At 36.7% G+C, this 18,314-nt stretch overlaps 1 long non-coding RNA gene across 1 annotated transcript in view; it reads right to left on the minus strand.

Moving 5' to 3' along the window:
- Positions 1-394: 394 nt before the first annotated feature.
- The window catches only part of LOC129137728 (uncharacterized), a 226,803-nt gene continuing 208,883 nt past the window's right edge, over positions 395-18,314 (minus strand). The window contains exons 2-3 of the long non-coding RNA XR_008540492.2: positions 754-807; positions 395-520 (exon numbers count right to left, since the gene is read on the minus strand). This is a non-coding gene — a long non-coding RNA (uncharacterized LOC129137728). The remainder of the gene's footprint in view (positions 521-753; positions 808-18,314) is intronic.

Here is an 18,314-nt window from a genome sequence, read left to right on the forward strand (position 1 = left end):
AACTTGAATTGATTGTTTAAATTTTCTCCCCTCCAATTGAACCATAAGATCCATAAAGGAAAGATACAATCAACTTGATTCTTAATAGTAGGTCCTAGACCAGTGTCTCATATATACTAGGTGACCAACACATATATATCAACTAAACTAATGAATAAATAAACAATATATTGTTTAAAAAGAACATGATCATCCTGAAATGATATCTTGTCATTGATATTCTATTCTAGTTTCAGGAATCTAAATAATTTAAATGTTACCCTTCTCAACGAAGACCCTATAACAGTTGTCCCTTTTGGCACCAAGGACCGATTTCATGAAAGACAATTTTTTCCACAAGATGGGGTGGGGCAGTGGATTGTTTCGGAATGATTCAAGCACATTACATGCATTACATTTATTGTGCACTTTATTTCTATTATTATTACATTGTAATATATAATGAAAAATTGTACAACTCACCATAATGTAGAATCTGTGAGAGCCCTGAGCTTATTCTGCTGCAACTAGACAGTCTCATCTAGGGGTGATGAGAGACAGTGAAAGATCATCAGGCATTAGATTCTCATAAGGAGCATGCAACCTAGATCCCTCGCATGCACAGTTCACAATAGGGTTCACACTCCTATGAGAATCTAATGCCACTGTTGATGTGACAGGAATCCTCCGGCCAGAGGATCTCAGGCTGTAACGCCAGCAGTGGGGAGTGGCTATAAATATAGATGAAGCTTTACTCCCTGGCCCGCCACTCACCTCCTGTTATGTAGCCTGTCCATGGCCTGGGGCCTGGAACCTGGGGACCCTGACCTATGAGATAAGAAAACAGGGTTCAGAGATTTTTACTGGAAAGTAGGTACAGTGAAGTCTAGTTTTACTACAGCTTAATAGAGAGAGGAAACTCAGCCTCAGAAGGGATATATCAATTTTCTAAAATCACTGGTAGAAATAGTAAAGAATTTGGTTGGTTTCCCTCTCCCAATCCCAATCTGTGCTCCTATCAATCAAATATGTTATATAAGCTTAACCCACGCACCAGAAGATGGAAAAACAACAACAAAAACACAGGGCTGTTGAGATTTATTGAACATAGATCACATCAAAGACATATAGCTACAAAGAATCTCATTAAAATTTGTTATTTCAGCTGGTCAGCCATATTCTTTCTGTACAATTAGGGGTTTTGATTTTATTTAAACCAAGTTCCAATACTCCCTCCCACTCCCAGGTCACTGACAGAGCAGCACTTGGCAATTGGGAGGAGAATGTAGAAAACACTTCCCTCAGCATTCTTTCTGGGATGGCTGTTTGGGCTAAAATTGCAGCCCTCTGCTTCACATATGTTATATCTGTATATATATTTAACTGCTGCAGAGAGGGAATTCCTCTTTATGATATGAATGTTAGCTGATTATTGAGTATGGAAGAAATGGTGCTCTCTGGAGTAACTATACCTATTTTTCCCATGTGACACATGTGCTTGGACTGATGATCTTTCAGTCTTCTTTAATGGGTTTCTCAAACAAGCATTATAAAGTGAAAAGAAAAGTGCATTTGGCTTTCTTCAAAATTCTAGCAATTTGTTCTATGGCACAGAGTGTATAGGGCGAAATGCTATGAATAATAGGACTCTATTCATTCAAGATGAAAGCAGGATTAGAGTTTTGTTCTCTGACTGTACCTCTGTTACTTAGATTGCTAAGAAAAGCTTTATTTGTTAAATGTAGAATTCATAAAGATAATGCTTACTAATTCAATGTAATTCATAAACAGGAGTGTAATCCATTCTGTCCTCATTGTACATGAAGGGAAGATTCTCTGCACAGGAAGCTCACACTTACATTAAGACAACTATAGACTTGGCCTTGAAAATAAAATAACTTACCTTCTCTAAATCATCATAGTGTTTGTTTATATCATTATTAACTATTTGACCATAAAAATTTATAAAGGCAAAGGGACTGTTTTCATTTAGTAACAAATTAATTTAGATCACAGGTAGACAATGCCAAATCGTTTTTTTTTGTTGTTTTTGTTTTGTTTTGGTTTTAAGAAAACTGTCAAATCAGTCGTTTATTCCTTTTTAATGACAAGAAACTGGTTGAATGACAGAAATGTTTTCCTTCAACAGGTCAAACAACACCATCTATTGTAATATAGTCAACACTGGGTCTCCCTTTCAATGGAATATGACACAGATTTTCACACCTCTTAGGAAGAAAGAAAAGACAACCTTCTTCATATTGTTCAGCATCTTTCTTTATGTTAGGCACTTGTATTAGTCCATTTTCACACTGCTATAAAGATACTACTGGAGGCTGGGTAATTTATAAACAAAGGAGGTTTAATTGACTCACAGTTCCACAGGCTGGGGAGGCCTCAGGAAATTTACAATCATGGCGGAAGGGGAAGCAGGCACCTTCTTCACAAGATGGCAGGAGAAAGAGAGAGGAGTGCAGGGGAAAGCACAACTTATAAAACTATCAGATCTGATAAGAACTCACTGTCACAAGAACAGTCTGGAGGAAACTGCCCCCATAATCCAATCATCTCCCATTAGGTGCCTCCCTCAACACACGAGGATGACAATTAGAGATGAGATCAGGTGCGGACACAAAGCCAAACCATATCAGCACTGTACTAGACAGGGTGCCTTACTTTAGCTCATGTAATGTTCTTAATAATATATTAAATAGGCATTATTAATCCTGCTTTTCAGATGAACAATTTGAAGTTCAATAAATTTAAGTTATCAGCCAACACTGCCCATTTAGTAAGTGGTAAGGAAACACACAGAAACACACATACATACACACATTTCTTCCTTTTAACTGGAAAATTTGTTGTCTTTGGACTACACAAGTTTTAACTTAGGGCCACACTAAAGATAAAATATAGGGAAGGAGAAAGAAACATACTTAACGTGAATGGGCAGGTGAAAAAAACAGAACAATGAAAGCCTTTATATAAATGGTTTCACTTTGTTACATAGTCTGACTTTCTAATAAGTGTTCCAGTGGGTCACCACCCTCTGCAGAAGCTCCTGAGCTGGATGTGTAAGCTTGATGTTAAAAACAGGGTGAGGAAGTGACACAGCATTAATCACTAATCAACTTCTTTTGCTCCTGCCTTTTCTTCTTGTTTATCATTATATTATTTCTGCTATGAATTTTTTTATATTCTGTTATTTTTAATGTATGTAATATTTTATCTCCTGAGGGTATTATAGACTGTTGTAAAAAATCTTTTATTCTGCTCTCTGTATTGTCTCTGTTTCTCACAAGCTCATTTGTTTTACATTGGAGAATTTCCTCCAATGTATGTTGATCCTTGGCTGATGGTGCATGGTTCAGAGTAAAATATATAAAAGCTGAAATGAAATTGGCAGGAGGACACACTAATGAGGGCCCTCATTGTGTACCTAAGTAAACTAGAGAGTGATTAGATAGTAATTGGTATTTTTTTTTATTGGAAGGCCTTTCCACAATTGAGTATCTATAAGCATTTAATTTGGGGCCTGAGCCTGAGGGTAATCTTCACCTCTGGAGGTAGACATAGTGTAATCCTGGATGCTAGTGTTTTTTTTTTTTTCAGCTTAATAAAGAGAAAGAGGCTATAGTAGTTGTCATCACTATGCACATTGACTTTCAAATATTTTGTTGTTATCAGCATGGTATCTCTTCTCTATTCTCAGCTGTCCAAACATCTCTGCTAAGTAAACTCCATTACATTTTGGAAATGAGAATAAGTAGTCACTTGACTAGGTGGAATGGAGCAAAATATCTGGAAGTCTAATATTTATGTATCCAAGTTTTCTATGATCCTCTTTTCAGCCTTGCCTTACCTTTACATTTCAGAGATTCTTAATGGCCCTAATCTCTGAGGCTTTCTGAGTTTAATTCAGTTAGTTTTCCACTTTGTTGATCTCTCCCTATCCTCCTGCCAGGTTTGGATATCTGCTTTCTTCTGTCTTCTGAGTCAGTTCCTACTTATCCATCTGCTCTTAACATCCTGTAACAAAGATAAGTTATCTCTAAGCAACTACGTTTTCTTCATTCCCGGACACAGAGCTGGTTTATATTTCTGAGCCTGCCTTATAGCCATGCAAATGAGTCATGGTAATGAAACACAAGGGAGGTAATGCATGCCATGCAAAGGTCTTGTGCAGTGTGGCCTTTGACATGTAACTGCATTCTCTTTCACTCTTCCTTCTGAAATAATTTTGGAAGCCATACATAAGATAGAGGTGTGCTATGGGTGAATTGTGCAATTGTGAATCGCGCCCCCTCCCCGCAGAAATATGCCGATGCCCTGTATTAGTCCATTCTTACGCTGCTGTGAAGAAATACCAGAGATTGGTAATTTATAAATAAAAGAGGTTTAATTGACTCAGAGTTCTGCATGCCTGGGTTGGCCTTAGGAACTTACGATCATGGCAGAAGGCACCTCTGCTCAGGGTGGCAGGAGAGAGAAATGAGTGCTGAGCAAAGGAGGAAGCCCCTTATAAAACTATCAGATCTCATGAGAACTCACTCACTATCACAAGAATAGGATGGGGGAAACTGCCGCCATGATTCAGTTACCTCCACCTGGTCCCTCCCTTGACACGTGGGTTTATGGCAATTCAAGGTGAAATTTGGGTGGGGAAACAGAGCCAAACCATATCATGCTCTAAAACCCAGTGTGACTGTTTCGGATATAGGGACTTTAGAATGCAGTTAAGGTTAAATGAAGTCATAGGTTGGTTCCCTAATCTGATAATATTATTATTCTTATTAAAAAAATTTAAAGCACTCTCTCTCTCCACTTATGTGAGGACACAGTGCAAAGGTAGTTGCTTGCAAGCTAGGATCCTTTAACAGAACCATGCTGATGTCCTGATCTCAAACTTCTGTCTCCATAATGGTGAGAAAATAAATTTCTGTTGTTGAAGACACGTAGTCTGTGGTATTGTGTTATGGCAGTCTGAGATGACCAATACAAGGAGCCACAGATAGAAGGAGTTTGTATCTCTGAATCATTTCTTGGAGAATTGCCAGCCAGGCAGGAATATCCATTAGGACTTTGTATAAGAAAAAAAATAGCTTCTATTGTGATGTGCCACTGAGAAATTGGAACTTACCTACCTAGTATAACAGCTCATATTACTTTAACAATTTACATTTCTCATTGCCTGTGGTCTCCTATCTATTTCTGTCATCCTTGTGGATTTTATACTTTACTATTTTATTGTCATTTAGAGGACTGTTGAGAGGGAGGGGCAGTGAGCATGTATGTTTTATTCACTATTCACCTTGTGTTACTAAATCTATTCAGCTTATGAACTTTTAATTTTGCTTCCCTGTTTTGGCAGGGTGCTCAGACCTTAGACTTAATGAAATCCTTTGTTTTTTAGTTTGTTGATTCCTTTAGCATAATCTCTTAGACATTATCATGTATTCATTCATTTATCTCATTTCTGACTGCTTCATGACCACACAGTATGAGTAAGCTCTAGTATACAAGATTCTATCTATGAGACACACAGTATTATCTTTCAGCTTCATTTACAATATTTACATCTGTTAGATTTGGTGCACTGGAGTGAAGAGAAAGGGGCGTTTTATCTCCAAGATCATATTAAGTACTAGGGAATCCAATTCTGATAAGATGAAAAATAATGATTAAAATCATGTTTCCTTGGAGCATGTCTCACTCTCAGATATTAAACATTTTCTCAGTTTTTAATGTCTTCTCACAGGGGAATTTGAAGAGGTAACAAAAGATGTATGTCCTTGATTCCTACAGAGTGTACCTTCATTCCTTCATACTCGTGAAGGAAAGACCACACAAAAAGAGACATCTGCTTCCCTCCCTACAGGGATTTGTATTGGGTACTGTTCTTCTTTTCTTAAAGCCTATATATTTCTTAACACCTCATGGTTTAATAGCCATGCAAACTCATAGCTTACTTACTTGTCTTCTTTGCTAGGGGAACTAATCTAATTGGGCCATACTCTTAATACTGAATGGTGTCATTTTTCCTCAAGGATAAGTAAGAAATGCACTGGTTTTCAAAGTCCATGCATCAGGTCCACCTAAACAAAGTCTCTTGGAAATAGTAAAATTGGAATGAGGCTAGGATTGTCCCTGCTCTTTTCTACTTGGGATTGACTAAATAAGTGAGTTAGAATAGGCATTTGTTCTGAATCACTTTGTCTTCAACTCAGCAAAGCAGAAGCCAACTATGAGGCTTCTGGTCCAAGCTACATTCTCCAATCCAGCTTGTTATGGTTTGGCTGTGTCCCCACCCCAATCTCATCTTGAATTGTAATCCCCATAATCCCCACATGTTGAGGGAGGGAGGGACCCAGTGGGAGGTGACTGGATCATGGGGGCATTTTCCCCCATGCTGTTCTCATGACAGTGAGTGTGTTTTCAGGAGATCTGATAGTTTGTAAGTGTTTGAGGCCGGGTGCGGTGGCTCACGCTTGTAAACCCAGCACTTTGGGAGGCTGAGGTGGTGGATCACCCGAGGTCAGGAGTTCAAGACCAACCTGGCCAACATGGTGAAACCTCATCTGTACCAACAGTACAAAATTAGCTAGGCGTGGTGGCACACACCTGTAATCCCAGCTACTGGGGAAGCTGAGGCAGGAGAATTGCTTCAACCTGGGAGATGGAGGTTGCAGTGAATGAACCGAGATCGGACCATTGCACTCCAGCCTGGGTGACAGAGCACCACTCCATCTCAAAAAATAATAATAAGTGTTTGAATGTTCCTCCTTCACATGTTCACACTCTGTCGTGATGCCTTGTGAAGAAGGTGCCTGCTTCCCCTTCTGCCATGATTGTAAGTTTCCTGAGGCTTCTCACACCATGCAGAACTGTGAGTTAATTAAACCTCTTTCTTTTATAAATTACCCAATCTAGGGTATTTCTTTTTAGCAGTCCAAAAATGGACTAATACGCAGCTTTACCACAAGTTTAGAAAGCTTACTTTAATTTTGTTTTTTAACTTTGTGAATATTGTCCTCATTAGCTTGAACCCATAAGCAAGAATACATGAAGGCACTCCAAACTCCAATAAAATTACTATATTTTTGTCAAAGTCACTACCTCTTGCTAAAATCCTGATACAGAATTCCCGAAATTAACAGATTCTTGGTCAGGCAAATATTCTAGGTTTTAAAATAGGAAAGGCTTTCAGTTAAGTGAAAACTATATTTAGATTCAAAGTCACTGAAAACATAGAGTTCCTTTTGATTATAAAAGAGGATCATATAATACTAGAGTAGGAAGAACTCTGAAAGTCTATTATAGTTTCCCTTGTTCATCGTACACATGGGGAGAAGCTTTTATATACTTGATGGAAACTTCAGCCATGGGTAATAGCTCTGTGATCATTGGTAGTAGGCTGAACTTTCTCCCTATTGCATTGGCTGGCTAGAGAATAATAAATAAAATTTTTAAAACACCTGGATTTCTAACCATGAAAAACCTGATTGTTCAAAAAGTATTTTTGTTTCCACTGCCAATCTAATGCTAAGTCATGCAAAAAACTGAAACTAAAAATGGACAAAAACCTAGATCTCTTTTAAATCATAAGTAATGTACCCTACAAATAACTCCATTGTGAAATCCCTTCTTCAGAACATATATGCTAAGTATCCTGAGAGGATGGAGAATAAACTCCATTTTGGGCTTGGAAAATTATGAGAGATATTCATGAAGAAATAATATAGGGATACTATCATTGTTATTTAAACCTTTTAAAACATGTTAGAAGTAAAGGAATCCTCAAGGAAGAAGGAAAAATGTAGTGCTGAAGCTAGGCAGTGAAGATGGGGTGGTAATGCAGATAGTGTTAAGAGTGGCAGTGCATCTGAGCTTGCTGGGGATGAAGATGGCAGTTGTAGAATGAAGTGATAACAGAATCATTTGAGAGGCGGTAGTAGACATAGTATGGTAGGAGGTAACTTAATCTCAAAGTCAATAACAGAGTACATATGGCTTAGACTGTATCCAATCATGTTTCCGGGAAATAAGCATTGTAAGTATTAAATTCAAACACGTTTGAAAGCTAATTGCTATTGCTTTTGGACTACCACTTAAATGAACTCTTGTTATGGGGGATTGGTGCTAAGTGAAGATTTCAAATTGCTGTATACAGTATGATATAAATTAATGATATAGAAGATGATCTATAAAAATGTTCAGCCAACCATTTATAGTTTTATAGCAAAACATAGTATTGCTCCATGTTTGAAATTGATTTTCTTTCAGGAATTCTTGTTTCTCAAATCAGTAATGTGAGCAAGTATGTGGTGTCACTTTGATAATGTTTAAAATGCCTGTTCCCATTCTTCAAATGACACATAAAAAGTAAAAATAAACAAGGGATTATTTCTGACATGTTTGACTTAATTTTTGATTCTGGGTTCAATTTACCAAAGGAAAAATCATATAAACTAGTGTATAGCCTTGTGTTGCGGTGGAGAGGGTAATTTATTTGACTGCCATTTGTGCTGTGTTTCTTTGGACAATGGTCCATATATACAAAAAAACTGAAAAGCATTCTGCTGTCAGTGTAGATGGGCATGAGCCTCTAAAGACCTTCATTCTCCCAAATGTACTTAAGTGTTATAAAAAGAGGATAATAGCATGAACATTTGCTTTAGTGTCTATGAGCCAGACATTGGTTTATTTCATTTAACCTTTATAAAAAGTTTTTGATACAAATAATAAAATAATAATAACATCCCTTTTGAGGAACCAGATTAAAAATTCTTTGTCAAAATCAGAATATGCATTCTGTTCTATCTAAAAGTAAGCTCTATATTCCTTCATTGTGCTCATAATGGGCTTAAAAATAATGAAACACGGATGTAATTTCAATAAACAGCACTGAAGAGACTTTATAATGTATATCCCAAACTGATTTTGCCCTTGATGTCTATCTCATTTTGGTTTCATTTGTGATGAATTATTAAATGAATGTATTATTATCTTGTTTACCTCTTTTATATAGTTAGGTTAATTTTGGATTCTTATGATTAATTCAGAGGTCACATTCAAAATAATTAACAATCAATACAGCTCCACTGCACCAACCCACCACCGAGAGTGGAGGCCAGTTGTAAACAATCTTTCAGGAGGGTGTCACAGTGTACAGATATGTATCAGCCCCAAAGTTAGGTTCTCTTTTACTGACACATTAACTCTTTTGTTTTACTATATATTTTTAAAAGTTCTGGACTATTAAATAAGTTATTTCTTGAGGTGTAATGTGTATACATTATAAAATCGACTTTTAAATGTATATTTCAATAATTTTTGACAGAGATGCGCCCTTACCATCACAATAAAGATATGGATTATTTCTAACACATATAGGCTTCTTTTAAGGAAAGAAACAATTCTAGATGAATTCAGAAGATGATGAGAGAACAATTACTAATTATAAATCATTAAGCATTCAATTATTGTTAACACCCACATTGGTTTCTTTGTTGCAGGTACAAAAATGATTAGTTTTGAACCTTCTGGCTCTTTCTTTACATTAGCTAGATATGAAGGCAAGTTAGAAGTTGGGAGAAGGATGAGAGGCATTAATAATGCATAGAAGTCCCAAGTGCTATGTTTTAATGTACTAATGCTTCTACAAATATTAACCTTATTCTAAGAAAAATAAGTTTCAGATAATGAAAGAAACCTGGTCACAGAGTAAAATGACTGCTAATTGCATTTCAAGTAGTTTAGCCAAATTTTTGGTAATATTCTACATCATTTCCAAGTTATATTTATTTAGCCCCATCTGGCCAAGCATATAAATTAGTTTCTGCATTACTGTACATTAGTAACTTTCCCCACTCCCATTTCTTACTTATTTCTCTCTTTTTGTCTCACGCTCTTCCACACACTCTTTCTCTTGTCCTCTGAATAGGGTCTATAGTATAAGCCATTTTTCAGCCCTAGCATATTCCTCTTGGCATCTCCATGCTCAACATTCAGTAGGGAGCATGGCTGTGGATTTCTTAAGGATGTTGGAATTCTGTGAGCAATCTGCCATCCTCCCCCAATTCTCTTCTCTCAGGTTCATTTGGCTTCAAGACTATGGTATGATGAGTTTTTTTCATTTTTAAGGTAAAAACTCCTGTGCAATATTTATGGACTGTTTATACTATACAGCCATCATCCCCTCCTTTTAATTTCTGTGCCAGACAAATGCACTTTTTTATCCTTCTTTTAAGAATCTGGACGTAAAAAAGAAACCTGCCGAGGAGGAACCCTAAAGTCTCTAATATCTCAAGGGAAATACTCTGCAAACATCCTTAATGTTTAATAGATTTCAGCCTTTTCATTTCTCCTAAGTAATATGCCATACTCCACTGGGCCTCCTGAGTTTTCTTTTTTGTTGACCTTGCTAATTATATTATGGCTTTTGCCATCTACCTGTAGGAATTCATTAAATATTAAACAATGGCATTTGGTAGACATTTAGAAGGGATGGGGAAGTGGGGAGTTGATTCCCTTCTTATCCTTTCACAAGAGATGCATATGTAAATCCTGTCTCAGGCAGAACCTAATGAATTCAAGCCATTGGACCATTACTTTCATTTCCTTTTCAGTGTTGTGGGTAATATCCAACTACACACTTATTTTAAATTAAATACCTTGTTATCATTGGAGTGATTTCATAACTCTCAAACTACATATGCAGGCTTTAAACACCCTAGAGGGTAAGCTTTGATATACGTTCAAATATGAAAACAATTATCAATGATTTAAGGATTTCCAAAGCAACCAAAAATCAGGAAATGAGTAAACTTTGAAAAGAGTCTTAATACATTCCAGAATGTTAAAGTTTGAAAGTGCTGTTTGTCCCCATATTCTCAGTCTGAGTTTCTTTCTACTGTAACATATCCCTAAACACAACTAGTAATAGTGATCAAATGAAATATTTCAAATGTATTGAAAATAATTTTATTTCAAAGAATACTATATAGCTATTTGTATTAATAGTTCTTCCTCAAGTACCGCTAAGAGTCAGGGGAGAATAGCTTTGTTCTTTATTCCTACTGAAATAGCAAGCAGACATAATCAACTTCACGATGATCACTCAGAAGAATTTTTCTATGTGGTCTAGGTATGTTCTTTCATTTATATAAATCACTTTTTCATCTGCAGTCCGAGTCATTCCACCTTGGTAATGGGAAATAGCCTTTCCTATTGTTGGTTTTGTTTCTGCAAAATAAGGCCTTCATGACAAATTATTTAAGACAACTTGTACTACACATCAAAGTAGGGGAAAATTATTTCTTTCATAGCACTAACGTTCTGGAAAAGGTCAAAGGGGTTGTTGGTAAAATATAAGGGAGAATGCTTTACTCTAAATTATTGTAGTTATTCAAATACAATATTCTGGGAAAGGATAAGGAGGATCAATCCTTTTCACAGTTCTTTACCAATAAATAACATATGATAATGGAGATGCTCTGACTACTGAAATACTAAATGAGCAGGGTAGAATTCAGCATTTTTAAAATTCTTAAATATCTTTTTTTCTCCTCAGACAAGTGTGAAATAATCACCAGTCAAAGAACACACAAAACAGAATCAGATCTTAGGCCAAAAGCTTACAAGGGAATATGATTAGAAATCCTATTAAAAATGTTGATCCTGTGTTCTAAGTTTTGCTCTCACAAATCACTAGAAATAAAACTAAATACAACAACACTTATAATTTTACTTAAATGTATGCATGAATATTTTCAAGAAAAAAGAGAGAAGATAATCCAGTTTATTTGACTGTCTATTATATGCTAGGCGTTCTACAAGGCAGCTTATGTACATGATTTTATTTAAATTCCACAGCAACCCACATAAGAAAAACAGTCTCAGAAAAGTCATTTAACCTACCTAAAGTCAGATGGAAAAATCAAGAACAGAAATAACATTTATTTCAAATATTCCTGAATTCAATGTCTCAATTGTTGAGTTATTCATATTGGTTTTTTTTTTTTTTTTCAGGGTGAGGGGGTTGGCAGTAGGTAAAGGAACTCTTAGGAACTGCGTTTAGCATAGATTGCAGACAGAATGCCTCAATCAAACTCCTTGTCCTCCTCGCCTTCCTCCTCCTTTTCCTCATCATTATTTTCATCACCATTATTATAATCTATATTTATTGAGCGCATATAATTAAAGTGTTATATTTTTGAAGTATTATTTTTCATGTTTCTTCTAAGATATCCTTTATTCTTCCAGTTATCATTATTGCTATCCTGCCATCAATTTATGAATATGTCCTATTACTTTTCTTTTACATCCATTATACCTTATATATGATTCTATCACTATCTTGTAACTTATAACTCAGTTATTAAAGTCACGGTTTCAAAGTTCTTATTTGCGTTGATTTTATGTCCACAGAAAAATTTAATCAATGAAATACTATTAAAACTAGCCTAGTTGAACTCTGGAGTGCCCAGGGCTTTTTCAAGTGTTGGATACAAAGGTAAATAAACATGTTATTTATCTTCCAGGAATTTAATTCCCAATTAATAATAATAATAATACCTTACTTTAATATAGACCTTTATAGCTAATGAAACAAAATATTTCATAATGAGATAATTTGCAAAAATATATCAAACCTGTAGGTGTATGTTACTTGGGGGAGAAACCTAAAAACAAAATTTAATGAGATAGCCAGTTTTATATCTGAAACAACAACAAAAAAGTCTATGAATGAGGTTAGGTATTACAGTAAACAGAAAAAAATAAAATTTTCCCCCAGTCTTTTAGGAATATGTCTTTGTAATTTTTTATGAATCTGGCTGGAGAAACTGGGTTATAATTTAAGGGTTATTGGAGGAAGATTGCAAAAGAAGAAAATGAAAAAAATTCAGGAAGAATAAGGTTTGAAAAAAGTGATTGAAATAGAAGTGAAATTGGGAGGACAATTTTGATGATACTGCGGTGACTATAGCTACATTTGAACCAGTTAATTTCATTTTTTCATAGACTTTGATGCCTAGCTATTTCTCTCTCTCTCTCTCTTTCTCTCCCTCTCTCTCTCTCTCACACACACACACACACACACAACTTGGGATGAGAATAGAGATTTGCTGCTTCGGCTACACCTAATTATATTATCTTAGAGCTTTTTAAAATACGAATACAAAGACTCAACCACAGATATTTTGAACTCACTGTTCTGGGATGAGGTTCAGGTATTGGTATGTTTTTAAATTTCTTTAGGTAGTTCTAATGAGTAACTAGGGTTGAACACTACTCCTTTAGCATTTGTTCTCAAATGTCGGTGTGCATCAGAATCACTGGAGGACTATTTAAAACCCAGAATTTCTGGCCCATTACATCTGTATTGGGGACCGATATTTGACATTTCCAAAAATTCCGAAGTGTTGCTGATGTGAATGGTCCAGGTATCACATTTTAAAGTGACTGGTTAAAAAACAATATCTGTAAATTACCTTGGGCAGTATAGCCATTTTCAAGACATTGATTCTTCCTACCCATGAGCACGGAATGTTCTTCCATTTGTTTGTATCCTCTTTTATTTCATTGAGCAGTGGTTTGTAGTTCTCCTTGAAGAGGTCCTTCACGTCCCTTGTAAGGTGGATTCCTAGGTATTTTATTCTCTTTGAAGCAATTGTGAATGGGAGTTCACTCATGATTTGACTCTCTGTTTGTCTGTTATTGGTGTATAAGAATGCTTGTGATTTTTGTACATTGATTTTGTATCCTGAGACTTTGCTGAAGTTGCTTATAAGTTTAAGGAGATTTTGGGCTGAGACAATGGGGTTTTCTAGATATACAATCATGTCGTCTGCAAACAGGGACAATTTGACTTCCTCTTTTCCTAATAGAATACCCTTTATTTCCTTCTCCTGCCTAATTGCCCTGGCCAGAACTTCCAACACTATGTTGAATAGGAGTGGTGAGAGAGGGCATCCCTGTCTTGTGCCAGTTTTCAAAGGGAATGCTTCCAGTTTTTGCCCATTCAGTATGATATTGGCTGTGGGTTTGTCACAGATAGCTCTTATTATTTTGAGATACGTCCCATCAATACCTAATTTATTGAGAGTTTTTAGCATGAAGCGTTGTTGAATTTTGTCAAAGGCCTTTTCTGCATCTGTGGGGATAATCATGTGGTTTTTGTCTTTGGTTCTGTTTATATGCGGGATTACATTTATTGATTTGCGTATATTGAACCAGCCTTGCATCCCAGGGATGAAGCCCACTTGATCATGGTGGATAACCTTTTTGATGTGCTGCTGGATTCGGTTTGCCAGTATTTTATTGAGGATTTTTGCATCAATGTTCATCAAGGATATTGGTCTAAAATTCTCTTTTTTGGTTGTGTCTCTGCCCGGCTTTGGTATCAGGATGATGCTGGCCTCATAAAATGAGTTAGGGAGGATTCCCTCTTTTTCTATTGATTGGAATAGTTTCAGAAGGAATGGTACCAGTTCCTCCTTGTACCTCTGGTAGAATTCGGCTGTGAATCCATAGATTCAATGCCATCCCCATCAAGCTACCAATGATTTTCTTCACAGAAATGGAAAAAACTACTTTAAAGTTCATATGGAACCAAAAAAGAGCCCGCATCACCAAGTCAATCCTAAGCCAAAAGAACAAAGCTGGAGGCATCACGCTACCTGAATTCAAACTGTACTACAAGGCTACAGTAACCAAAACAGCATGGTACTGGTACCAAAACAGAGATATAGATCAATGGAACAGAACAGAGCCCTCAGAAATAACGCCGCGTATCTACAACTATCTGATCTTTGACAAACCTGAGAAAAACAAACAATGGGGAAAGGATTCCCTATTTAATAAATGGTGCTGGGAAAACTGGCTAGCCATATGTAGAAAGCTGAAACTGGATCCCTTCCTTACACCTTATACAAAAATCAATTCAAGATGGATTAAAGACTTAAACGTTAGACCTAAAACCATAAAAACCCTAGAAGAAAACCTAGGCATTACCATTCAGGACATAGGCACGGGCAAGGACTTCATGTCTAAAACACCAAAAGCAATGGCAACAAAAGACAAAATTGACAAATGGGATCTAATTAAACTAAAGAGCTTCTGCACAGCAAAAGAAACTACCATCAGAGTGAACAGGCAACCTACAAAATGGGAGAAAATTTTCACAACCTACTCATCTGACAAAGGGCTAATATCCAGAATCTACAAAGAACTCAAGCAAATTTACAAGAAAAAAGCAAACAACCCCATCAAAATGTGGGCGAAGGACATGAACAGACACTTCTCAAAAGAAGACATTTATGCAGCCAAAAAACACATGAAAAAATGCTCATCATCACTGGCCATCAGAGAAATGCAAATCAAAATCACAATGAGATACCATCTCACACCAGTTAGAATGGCAATTATTAAAAAATCAGGAAACAACAGGTACTGGAGAGGATGTGGAGAAATAGGAACACTTTTACACTGTTGGTGGGACTGTAAACTAGTTCAACCATTGTGGAAGTCAGTGTGGCGATTCCTCAGGGATCTAGAACTAGAAATACCATTTGACCCAGCAATCCCATTACTGGGTATATACCCAAAGGACTATAAATCATGCTGCTATAAAGACACATGCACACATATGTTTATTGCGGCACTATTCACAATAGCAAAGACTTGGAACCAACCCAAATGTCCAACAATGATAGACTGGATTAAGAAAATGTGGCACATATACACCATGGAATACTATGCAGCCATAAAAAATGATGAGTTCATGCCCTTTGTAGGGACATGGATGAAATTGGAAATCATCATTCTCAGTAAACTATCGCAAGAACAAAAAACCAAACACCGCATATTCTCGCTCATAGGTGGGAATTGAACAATGAGAACACATGGACACAGGAAGGGGAACATCACACTCTGGGGACTGTTGTGGGGTGGGGGGAGGGGGGAGGGATAGCATCGGGAGATATACCTAATGCTAGATGACGAGTTAGTGGGTGCAGCGCACCAGCATGTCACATGTATACATATGTTACTAACCTGCACATTGTGCACATGTACCCTAAAACTTAAAGTCTTGGTGTATTAGTCAGGGTTCTCTAGAGGGATAGAACTAATAGGATAGATGTATATATAAAGGGGAGTTTATTAAGGAGTATTGACTCATGCAATCACAACGTGAAGTCCTGAGAGGTGAGGCCAGCTGGACTTCCTGGGTTGTGTGGGGACTTGGGGAACTTTCCTGTGTTACAAGAGGATTGTAAAATGCACCAATCAGGAACTTTCATGTCTTACAAGAGGATTGTAAAATGCACCAATCAGCACTCTGTAAAACGTACCAATCAACACTCTGTAAAACACACCAATCAGCAGGATTCTAAAAGTAGCCAATCGTGGGGAGGATTGAAAAAAGGGCACTGTGATAGGATGGAAATGGAACATGGGTGGGGACAATAAGGGAATAAAAGCTGGCCACCCCAGCCAGCAGTGGCAACCTGCTCACGTCCCCTTCCACACCGTGGAAGCTTTGTCCTTCTGCTCTTCACAATAAACCTTGCTACCGCTCACTCTTTGGGTCCGTGCCATCTTTAAGAGCTGTAACACTCACAGCGAAGGTCCACGGCTTCATTCTTGAAGTCAGTGATACCATGAACCCACTGGCAGGAACCCAATCTAGTCTTTCCACATTCTTCTGCCTGCTTTTGTTCTAACCTTCCTGGCAACTGATTAAATTGTGCCCATCCAGATTGAAGGTGGATATGCCTTTCCCAGTCCACTGACCCAAATGTTAATCTCTTTTGGCAACACCCTCGCAGACACACCCAGGAACAGTACTTCCCATCTTCAATCCAATCAAGTTGACAATATTAACCCTCACACTTGGCTAGCAGGAGTTATTTATTAATTAACTGTGTTCATTCAAAAATAATGGAGTGTCTACAATGTGTATGGTGTGGTGCTGAGTGGTAGATGAATAAGACAATGACTGTACAATCAAGGAGCACATGATCTTGACATAAGGTCTGGTATCAATTTTATGTCAAAAAGTCACTAAAATTTCATTATTGGAGAAAATAAGGGTGGAAGATTTTGATTTCATAATGCCTTTGAGCTCTTTCAGGTCTACACTTACGTGATTTCAGTATCAAGTTCGGCAATAGGATAGGAGATAAGAGAATCAAGCAAAGGCTTTAGACTGAGAAGTCCACACTACTCGGAATTCCTGGGAGATAATTTGGACTCTGGTGAATTTTATCAACAAAATCAATATATACATCACATGTTTGGGTGGATTTTGTTACAAAATTCCTCATTCCACTAAGAACATTCATCTTTTTATAATCTAAGAGGTCAAGAAGTTCTGACTCATTTGTGATTCCACATAGTGTTGATACCCTCATGGTTTAGGAGTGAATTTCTTCTATATCTTCCTGAAGACACAGGTTTAGCACTGTCTTATTATTAACTATTCTGATTTAGCTGTAAAGCATTAAAACAGATTCTATCATACCCAGAAAATCCACAGAGAAGTCTCTCATTCATAGTACATGTTCTACCTGTAAAATTTCTTCCTAAGTAGTCTGAGAGATTTATTTCTTCATTCTATAGAAGAAAAAGATGTGAGAGAAATATATTGTGGAATTTTGGGGCCTGTTTGTTTAGTTTGTTTTTTTTTAGATAAAGGCACACAAATATACTGTTAGATTATAGTACTCATCATCTGTGATAAGCATTACTGATTTGTGAAGATTTTTGGCTATAATTATCAGTAATAAAACTAGTAAATTTATATACAGATTACATGCCAGCATCTTTTCAAGTCCTATGACACTACAAGAAGATTCATGATGTGAACTTGTTTGTCTTCTTCTGTGGATATTTACTGCCAGAAAGCAGCAATCTTAAACACCCTAAAATGGCAATCCCAACCTCCAAAAATATTTACTTTTTTTTTCAAAAACAGATTACTCCTGAAAGAGTGCATAATTTAGTTACAGAATTTTTTTTTTAAAAAACAACCAAACAAAATCTGATCCTGAGAAGGTAAGAAACTGAGAATGTCTACATATGCAAAGTGAATGAAGAATTTAATCAATCACTTTGTTGTTTTATCCCTCAAGCATTGGTATTAATGAAAAATGTGGAGTCTTCTGAGAACAGAGCTAGCTGATTCTGTTGCTTCATCAGTCTGATAAATGATTGGTTGTGTATTTAACTGTCTTCCTTGAATTTAATTCAGAGTGGCAGGTAAATTTCTCCCTTGTAAAGTAGCCAGCTAGGGAAATCATTTTGGAAGGAGAAGTAACTGAAAACATCTT

The sequence above is a fragment of the Pan troglodytes genome, chromosome 19 (assembly GCF_028858775.2).
Source record: "Pan troglodytes isolate AG18354 chromosome 19, NHGRI_mPanTro3-v2.0_pri, whole genome shotgun sequence".
Lineage (NCBI taxonomy): Eukaryota > Metazoa > Chordata > Mammalia > Primates > Hominidae > Pan > Pan troglodytes.